Below are 9,295 nucleotides of genomic sequence, written 5' to 3' on the forward strand. Positions count from 1 at the left end.
ATCCCAAACCCAGATGGCATCCAGGCCCTGCTGTTGGCTGGCATTAATTGATTCATTTTTGGAGAGGGTGAACACTATGGGCAGGATTTTTTGGATGGGCAGGAAACCACCCTTAAGTGGCCACCAGGATAATTTTAAAACCCGACGGCCGGAGAACCATAAAATTCTGCCCTATGGAATCATCAGCAAACAACTCCACATCAACATTCTGATGGAGGGATGGTTACTGAAAAATGTGAAGATATAACAGATAAGGACACCTCTTTCTGCATTACCAAGCCACTGTTGAACTCTTGAAGGCCAAATATTCATTTAATTAGTTTTGCTGAAACGTAGAGCAGTTTTACATATTGTGATGACCTTTGACTGGGAAACAGTATAAAAAGGAAATTTTGCAATTTCTTTAAAATATCTGTGGGGTCTGTAATTGTTCTTAAGAATGTTTGAAATTGGCTTTTGAGAGTTTGCATTAATTATAAAAGGATCAATTGTAATTTTCTTAGATAATAAGAAATACTAGTCCATGTGACCTGGTGACTCGACCTGGAAGCAGTACCAACAGGAAGGAAGTTAAGACAAAATCCACGTGGCTAGACAGAAAAGAAAGCTGCAGACACAAAGGAGAGCTACAGATAGGAAAGCTGGAGGGAGAAGGTAATCAGCACAGAGATGCAGACACAAAGCGAAAGCAGACAGAGTTAGCAAGAGGAACATGCCGAATTCTTCTGAAGAGAAGCAAATCTTCCCGAGGAGAGGTCAGATGTTTTATATTTGGCGGAAAAGGAGATAGGAACCCTTCAAGGCAGTGTGCAAGCTGGCTAAAAAAGTCTAAAACCTGGAAAGCTGTGTGAATATAGCTCAGAGAAAGAGCTGGGTGTTTCCCAGAAGTGGCCGAACTGTGAACTGGGGTGTTATTGGTTGGTCGGTTGAAAAGGAACATTGGAAAGCCTTACCATCAGGACTGTTGTGACCTGAGGAAGAGAGGATTTGCAGAAGCGTGCCTTGCTGATGATAATTATGCTCTTGAAAATCAAAGGTGAAAGCAGTTGTTGGATAGAACTCCCGACCTACCCTTGTGAATAAAGAACAACATATTGTGGAACTGTGCAGCTTCATAGGGCAGAATTTTCCCTTCTGGAGACTGATTGTGGTGGCAGGCGGGTTCCACAGCGTGTTTCCCGTTGGGCGGTGTGGTGGGAATTTGCGCCTGATTTTGCACTCGTTTGCTCATTAATTATGCATAGACGAGTTTCTCTCTGAATCACATGGCGGGTCAGGAATTGATTCATCTGCCCCACCGTCACATAATGGGCTCAAAGGTCTGGGCACTATATTTAAATGCCATGCTCACTTTCTCCAGTCCAGCTTTGTGAAGAGCACGTCTGGAAATGGCTTCAGCAAAGAAGAGAGCTGCTCCAAAGTTCAGTGATGACTCCCTAGAGGCGCTTATAAAAGGTGTGCAGCAACACAGGGATATCCTCGATCCCAGGGATGGCTTCAGGAAGCCCAGCAACCTCACCTTGTCGGCCTGGGAGGCCATTGCAAGGGCGGTCAGTGCATCGGGTAACTGTCTGAGAAACTCAATGCAGTGTAAGAAGAGGATGAATGATCTCATCTGCTCCGCCAGGGTAAGTGTGTCTTCTCCTCACTCCAATCTCTCACTCTCATCATGGCGTCATGCACTCAAAGAGTTACACTGTTCAGTGATCTCACACAGTATTAGCAGAGGACACATCACCACTGATTGTTTCATGGGCACTTAAATATCACCAGCACCTCATCTATCAAGCTGCACAAACTCCATCCTCAGCCCTTGCTGGGGAGGGCTCAGCACACACAGCAGGCAGGCATGCTTCCCAACCTCTCCTCCATCTCTTCTCATCACATTCCATCTATCTGTCTTCATCCAGGTCAAGCTTGCGTACAAGAGGGAGAGATCCCGGATGGGAGGAGGGAGGGCAGATATAGTGGAGTTCACCAAATTCATGGAGGATGTCACCGAGTTGGTGAATGAGGACAGGAAGCGTTCCAGTGGGGAACATGAGATCAGCCTCTCCCAACAGGCCAGTACAGATGAGCTCTCCATGAGTTGAACACATCCTGACGTTCTCACTGAGTGACCTGCAATGTTGTATTCAGTCTGTTCCTGAACTAAATTTATCTGCTTTCTCTTATAGGCTAGCAGGCCCACATGCATATTGAGAGCTAACAGAAGCCCCACCCCAGGCCACCTCAGATGAGGAAGCTGAGGACCCACTTGAAGAAGACCCATCAATCCATTCACCTGAACACCCCCCCGAGCTCAGAGACACACACCCCAGTGGGCCCTGGTTATATAGTAGGCTCGGGGTCACATTCTCACTGACACGTCTCCATAGCAGTTGGAGGCAGTGACAGCCCAGGTCTCAGGCTGGAGATCAGGAACCTGCTGAGTCCAAGTCTGATGAAGCACTACTGGAAATGACCATATAAAACATGCTGGAGATGCAACGACAGGCGGAGGAAAATCAGGTAGCATTGTGAGGGGCAGTCAACAGACTAGAGCAAAGGATGGAGGAGTCCATCCGCGTTCTGTCTGATGTTGTGGCTCCAACATGTGAGCGCCTTGAGGTCACCATGGGAAGGGTGGCAATCGCCTTGGATACCTTGGTCCAGCAGATTCTGCCAGATTTGCACTTGGACCTGCACTTCATCACTAAGGGCATTGATCAGATCCATCAGTATCTAGGTGAGGGGGGCGGGGGTGGGTGGGGCATCTTGACCTTCCTCCAGGTGCTCCTTCTCCTCAGGGAGTCAGGCCCTTGGGCACCCATAGGGAGGAGGATCAGCAGATGGACACCTCAGGGACCATCCACCCAGGTGACTCCGACAGTGTCCAGCTAATCCCAATCTCCTCTGCTTGTGATCCCATCACCTCCAGCTATACAGGCGAGGAGGGTGCATCTGCCCCACAGCAAGCAGGGGCCCTCCAGCTCCTGACCCTCCAGAGGACGGCTGCCAAAGTCATCAAAGACAACAGCAGGCTACCTCCACCTCTGCTACGGATGTTGGGGATGCACCTAGACATAGCGGTAGGATTAGAAAAATTAAGAAGCTTTGATGTCACTGCTGGTTCATGGGTGTTCAATCACTGTAAATATAATGCACCTTTGTAAATACATTTTCTGTTCATTAGAATGGTCTTGTCATTTGAAAGCATCATGCACATGCATCTATGCACCCTCTTATTGCAAGAGTGATTCATGCTTCCAGTCAGTGTTCATCTCCCTTTGTGAGCCTCACATTCATGTGATGTATAGTTGGCTTGTGGTACTTATTCTATCCTTGTGTCATGTCAGGGAGATGTGTGAAACTCTTTACTGAAGGGTCTGAAAAATGCGCTAGCAACCATACTCCTTACAAGAAAGCATGGAGCTAGGGATCTTCACTAGCCTTGGACGGGTAGCTGTAATTGTCTCTCCAAATGAGAAGGCTGCCTTGATTGGTAATGCCAAAGAACAAGACCTGCAGCCATGATGCTGTCTCCAACCATGCGCACAAAGACCTTCCTCTAAAGATGGCAACCACTGCATCAAGGCTTTTGACACGGAGTCTGCATTGTTTTGACGACTATCACTTCTCAGAGTGCACCAATGGAGGGCTCGCCACTGACCTTTCTAATGAACAAGGCCTAGTGAGTCATGTGGTTTCAAAGTGCAAGGCTGAATGCTGAGATTGCTCTCAATGCCACTGGTTGTAAAGGCCTTTCAGTCCATTGTCATGGCAGTAAGGGATGGAAGATGGAAGTGGCTGTGACCCGTTGCCTGTACCTTATTCCTCCTGGAACATTTTGCCAATCAGTGTGTCACAGGAATGCTTACCGCATTGTGCTTCTTGTGGGAGCTTACCTAATCATTTTCTTCAGGTTCCTGTCCATCCTACTCTTCATGATCTGAGGAGCTCTCAGCCTCCTCCATGTCTCCCTCTGGCAAGGGCCTTTTGAAGAGCCAGATTGTGAAGGACACACCACACAACAATGATGCAGGACATCCTCTCTGGACAGTACTGTGGAGACCCACCTGTGTGGTCCAAGCATCAGAAGTGCAAATGCAGGATGGCAATGGTTTGCTTGTTGATGGATCATGTTGTCTTATACACTACATTGTATTTCTCCTTTGGGTGACTCAGAGCACGACACACGGGTGTCATGAGTCATCATTTGAGCGGGTACTCCTTACGCTCAGGCAGCCATCCCTGTACTTGCTTAGGCCCTTCGAATATGTGAGATACCTGGGGGGTGACTCAGGATGTATGAGTCATGGCAACCCCCATGGTACCTGGCACAAATGTACATGATATGCTTCTGGTGATTGCATGCAGCAGTTGAACGTTGATGGAGTGGAGCCCTTTCCTGCTAATTGACATCAGGGGCTGGTGCCATGGAGTTCTCAATGCCACATGTGTGCAACCGATTGCACCCTGTACTCTAGGGAAGCCTGATATATCTGCAAACCCCTGAAATGTAGCAGCCTGGCTTGCTTCATCACATAATAATGAGCCTTACGGTAAAGGGCATATGTCAGCTCCTTGGTACATTCATGTGCTGAGGACAGTGAGATGCCGCATGGGTCCCCTGTGGATCCCTGGAATGATCTGCAGGCAAAAAAAAATGAGCGTGGCGGTGATCTTCAGGGGCACTGGCAGGGATGTCCTCCCAGTCCATGGGGCATTAGATCCTCCTGCAGAATGTGGCAGATATGATCCACCAACTCTCTTGATAAGCACTGACGGGCACAGCATTATCAGTTGTTCATCTCCAGATAAGAGAATCTTATGTAGTAAACCTTTGGTCATGCTGGCTGCCTCCTTGGGATAGCTCTAAACTCCTCATCCTCTGGTTGTTGCTGAGGCTCCCCTGGACCATGGATCTCAGGCCAGATCTCTTCTCAAAGCTGGGCTAGGTGGCGCTGGCCCTTCACTTCCTCCTCAGTTGGATCATTGACATCAAGAAGGCAGCATTGACCACAGGCTCCATTATTCAATCCTCCTCCTCCCTGGGGAATGATAGATGTAAGAGGTTAATGAACACTGGGCAGATAAAGTAGACCTCCAACTCGCACACAGACAATGCAATGCCCCAGAGCTATGCCTCACTGAGGTGCACACTCACATATTTGGGTGCCCATGATACCAACACTGACACTTTTCATCTCAATCCCACAAAACTTGCGAGAGCTTTGGAGACATCACAAAATGTGTGGCCGTACCAAAAGAACTCCTGCAATCTATTAACTTTTATACTGATCAACCTTAACTTGAACTTCAGCAGGCAGCACATATACTAAAATTGGAACGATACAGAGAAGATTAGCATGGCCCCTGCGCAAGGATGACACGCAAATTCGTGAAACGTTCCATATAAAAATAACTGGATGCCCTTTAGCCCTTGATCCATGTTAATTGGTTGAAACACATTACAGGCTTTCATTGATGATCTGGCACATATGCAGCAGCTGTGCTTCCTAGACATTTGCTCATTTACTTTCTCACATAACTAACTCCCTGCTGAAGCTCAAATGGAGCGATGGCATTGTGAAGCCAGCGACTCCTGCAGTGTCTCTTTAAAGTGCTAAAAAACTCAATGACCCCAATGGAACCTTCTCAAGAAGATCTACCACTTTCCTCTCAGCTCTGACTCCACTTCAATGTCTTGAGTGCAAGCAGGTTGAGGCTGTCCCCTGAAATGGGCCGTTGAGTGCATCCTGGGTTCCTCCTACACTTGCTCCGATCCGTCCCATCAAGATTCTTTACCACTTTCGATTTGTTACTGCATCATTACTTCGACTTGCCAAGATGGTGGTGCTCAGATTTTGCTATGAGACCAGCTTTGACCCTCCCTCCATGAGTGTTACTGTTCCTCCAATCTTCCTGAAACCCCACGATGTGCAGGTAGAGCTTCCTCCCATTATTCTCCAGCCTCCCCCATTAACATGGATTCCATACTCGTGGGGTCGATACCCCAAACCTCCCACCTGAACCTATAACTGTAGATATCCCAATGCTCACTGTGGACCTCACCCCTCCCCGTCCCCAGGCTTCAAGCATGGTCATGTTTAGAGGAGGCCACCCCCACCACGCCCCCAGGAAAGTGTCAAATAACCCTCTCTGTCGAATACCCCCCTCTGTATTACATTTTCCCCCTTTACAGGCTGCAGATGACTGCCATAACCCTGACCATCCCATCTGCAGCCCAGTACCAAGACAGACAAGATGATGCCCAGCGAAAGTGAGACAATGACCATGCACTGCACACCAAGCTGTGCCTTATCCCAGTTGAGCACACAGCCTTTGCCCCTCCCTGGAGCAGGACCACAATGTGCATGCCATGCATAACCCTGGAGCATGGCTCACAAAGCCCCAGCACTGACTTCACTCTCGCTCCCTGACTGACTACTTGGCCTCAGACCAGGGACTATGACTGTCTTTCTCTTTGGTCTTCCATTCCTTCTTTACTGCTGACAACACAATGTCCCTCCCCTCCCCCCACTTCCATGAGTCTCTGTACAACCCGCCCCCCTCATGTACAAGCCTTTCCCCTGCCCCAGCTGCATGAGTCTCTATGCAAGCCTTACCGTCCTGTGCCACTCCAACACAATTTCTCCCCTCGTATTCCGGAGTCTGTGTGCATCCCCTCCAATTCATGCAGCTCCACCCTCTACTGTGCCTGCGGTTCTGCCTTTAATGTTGGGCTCCAGCTTCCCCAGCCTTGGTCTCCCCTCTGCCTGTTATCATTTCCCCCCACCCCTCTCCAACCCCACCCTTGCCCATTGTCCCCCATGTCTCTTTTATCCTTCCTCCCCTGCCCTCCCATCCCGGTCACAATTCTGGTCTCTGTCTGGCTTGCTGCACAGTCTGAGCCCCCAGATAACACACTCACTCCCTGACAATAGAGGAAGCCAGTGAGCAGAGCAAGCCTACACCCCCAACAGTGTGGCGTCTCACTGGCTTTGATGACAACCCAGAGCAGTGCTGTCGTAGGCAGGCTCTGACTGTGGCATTCACCTCAAAGCTTGGGCCAACAGCTGCACGCCTCTTACTTCCAAAGGTGTTTCAGACCGGTCTAACTTCCTACTGGTGGCACTAGATTGGGAGGAGTTTCATGGTTCATGGCGAGTAGTGTTTTTAATGAGCGTTCATGACATGGTAATGCATACAAAAGGGATTTCTGACATGGATCTGCGGAAAACCTGACCCGCCATCAGCCCGCCATGAAAGTGGTGAGGGGGATATTCCAAACTGTTCTCCTGCCGGTGGGTTTCCGAATCTTGGGCTCTCTCTAAATTTTCCACTCCCGCCTGCCATGAACCCCATCGCAGTCAGGAAGGGAAAATGCCACCTGTATTGCCACATTTTTGTGCGAGGTGTGATGTGAGCACTTGTGGTGGTGTAAGGCATATCTTTGTTGCATCGACTATTTAAAGTGAAATTTACCTTTTTTTAAAGTACTATTTGCCTGTTAATTCGTGTTTAATTTGCATTGGTTCCGATTCATGTTAAAGTAAAAGTTACATAAAGTGAAATCGTGTTGGTAATTTCTTCATTTGGGGGTCATTCAGTAAATTTGGTTGTTTTAATTTTCAGTTTCCCCATGGGCATCATAACAACACCTAAGTATTTTCATATTTCAATTTTCACATTACGATTTCCATGTTAAAAGGGGCCTATCATCTGAAGCAGGTAGGTGCATTGAGCACCCACAGGAGTAGGCCACGTTGACAGGGCAGTAAGGTTACTGACGCCATTTTGAAGACTTCAGGTGAAGTCAGTTAAAATTGAGTCCGCGGTCCAATGATTCCCTTTCTAAATCCTTACATTTATGAAGCAGCTGCATGATGAACATATTTTGCCAGCTATGTTTGAATGATGTTTTGTAAATGACACAGTAGCCAACTCCACAGTGGGATTTTGTGGAGCCCACAAGAGCGGGAAACATAGCTTGCCAGGTGAATGGTTTAAGTGGGAATTTTGATTTCCTGATGGCGGGATGAGATGCAGAGATAAAGCTAGCGGCGTATTAGCGGCGTCTCGGTCTCACGCCATCCTGTGGTGGGTTCATACTCGGAACACATTTGTATGTTATATGTACTCGTTAGCATAAACCTTTTTAAAATAAAGTCCTACATTCAAGAGAAAGTCAGCGACGCATGAGGATCTTGTTGCACGTGTTTCACGTTTGTTTAAAGGTGGTGTGCACCAGTCAGCTTTGTGTGGCTGTGTCCGAGGTCAGCGGTTTTCCTCGTTGAATTCTACAGCACCAAGGGAAGGGAGCAGGAGAATGCCAGTTGCAGATGCAGATCCAGCACCAGTAAGGATGAGTCAGTGGTGACCGGATTTGGGGGGGGCGCGGACAGCGAATGTAGATTGGATTGGAGTCGGGGGCATGCAGGAGTGGAAGAGGGAAAAGCAATGGGTGTGGTAGTGATATAGTCAGTCAAGGTAAGAAAATGAGGGGCTTAAAGGGCAGAGTCAATATTTTCCAAATGTGGGCCCATCTCAGGGTATTGGCTGGCAGAGTCCTCACAGGGCTTTGAGTTCACCTACAACATTTCCATCACCCCCACTGAGAATGACCTAGGACAATGTCCTTTACAACGCATAGGGCCAGATGAACCTGCAAGTTCAGCAGTGAGTACAACACCGGACACTAACATGAACATTCAATAAAGAGAATAAAACATGACTTTGTTTCTTCTGCAATAAACAAAATATCCCTAAATCTCCTGTAACTATCAATGCATGCCAACCGTGAGGCGTGGAAGTACATTTAGCTCTCTGACTAAGCTAGTCTTAACAAACAACAATGATGCACACATGAATAAAATGAAACCACTGTAATGTGAATTATTTACAAGTTAAATTTGAAAATAACATTCGTGCTTGTGCTCTCAACAAGCCCGATGATAATAACAATGGGGTTGGGCGGGGAGGTTTGGTGATGCAAAGCCTCCCTGTTTGACCAGCAGGCTCTTTTATAGCTGCAGAATTGTCAGTTGATGGCGGGTTTCACCACTGAAAGGCATCTCCTGTCGCGGAGTCCCTCATGCACATCACCGGCATTTTCAATTTTAATTGTAATTATATGGGAAAAAGAAAAAAAGCAAGAGAGCAGAAATGGCGTACACTTCCATTCCATCATCAGATTAGCGTACCATTGACAAAATTCTTTCCTGGGTGTGGGAACCCTCTCCTGCAGCACAGAACTGGGTAGGTACTGGGCATTGATCATCTGGTCAAACACACGCAAATACATTTTTTG

At 47.9% G+C, this 9,295-nt stretch overlaps 1 non-coding gene across 1 annotated transcript; it reads left to right on the forward strand.

The window, feature by feature from the left end:
• Window positions 1–5,296: 5,296 nt before the first annotated feature.
• Window positions 5,297–5,403, forward strand: LOC144693587 (U6 spliceosomal RNA). Its single transcript, XR_013579570.1, has one exon. It is a non-coding gene; the product is annotated as a U6 spliceosomal RNA (small nuclear RNA).
• The last annotated feature ends 3,892 nt before the right edge of the window (window positions 5,404–9,295 follow it).

The sequence above is a fragment of the Cetorhinus maximus genome, chromosome 18, assembly GCF_964194155.1.
Source record: "Cetorhinus maximus chromosome 18, sCetMax3.hap1.1, whole genome shotgun sequence".
In the NCBI taxonomy this organism is placed as follows: domain Eukaryota; kingdom Metazoa; phylum Chordata; class Chondrichthyes; order Lamniformes; family Cetorhinidae; genus Cetorhinus; species Cetorhinus maximus.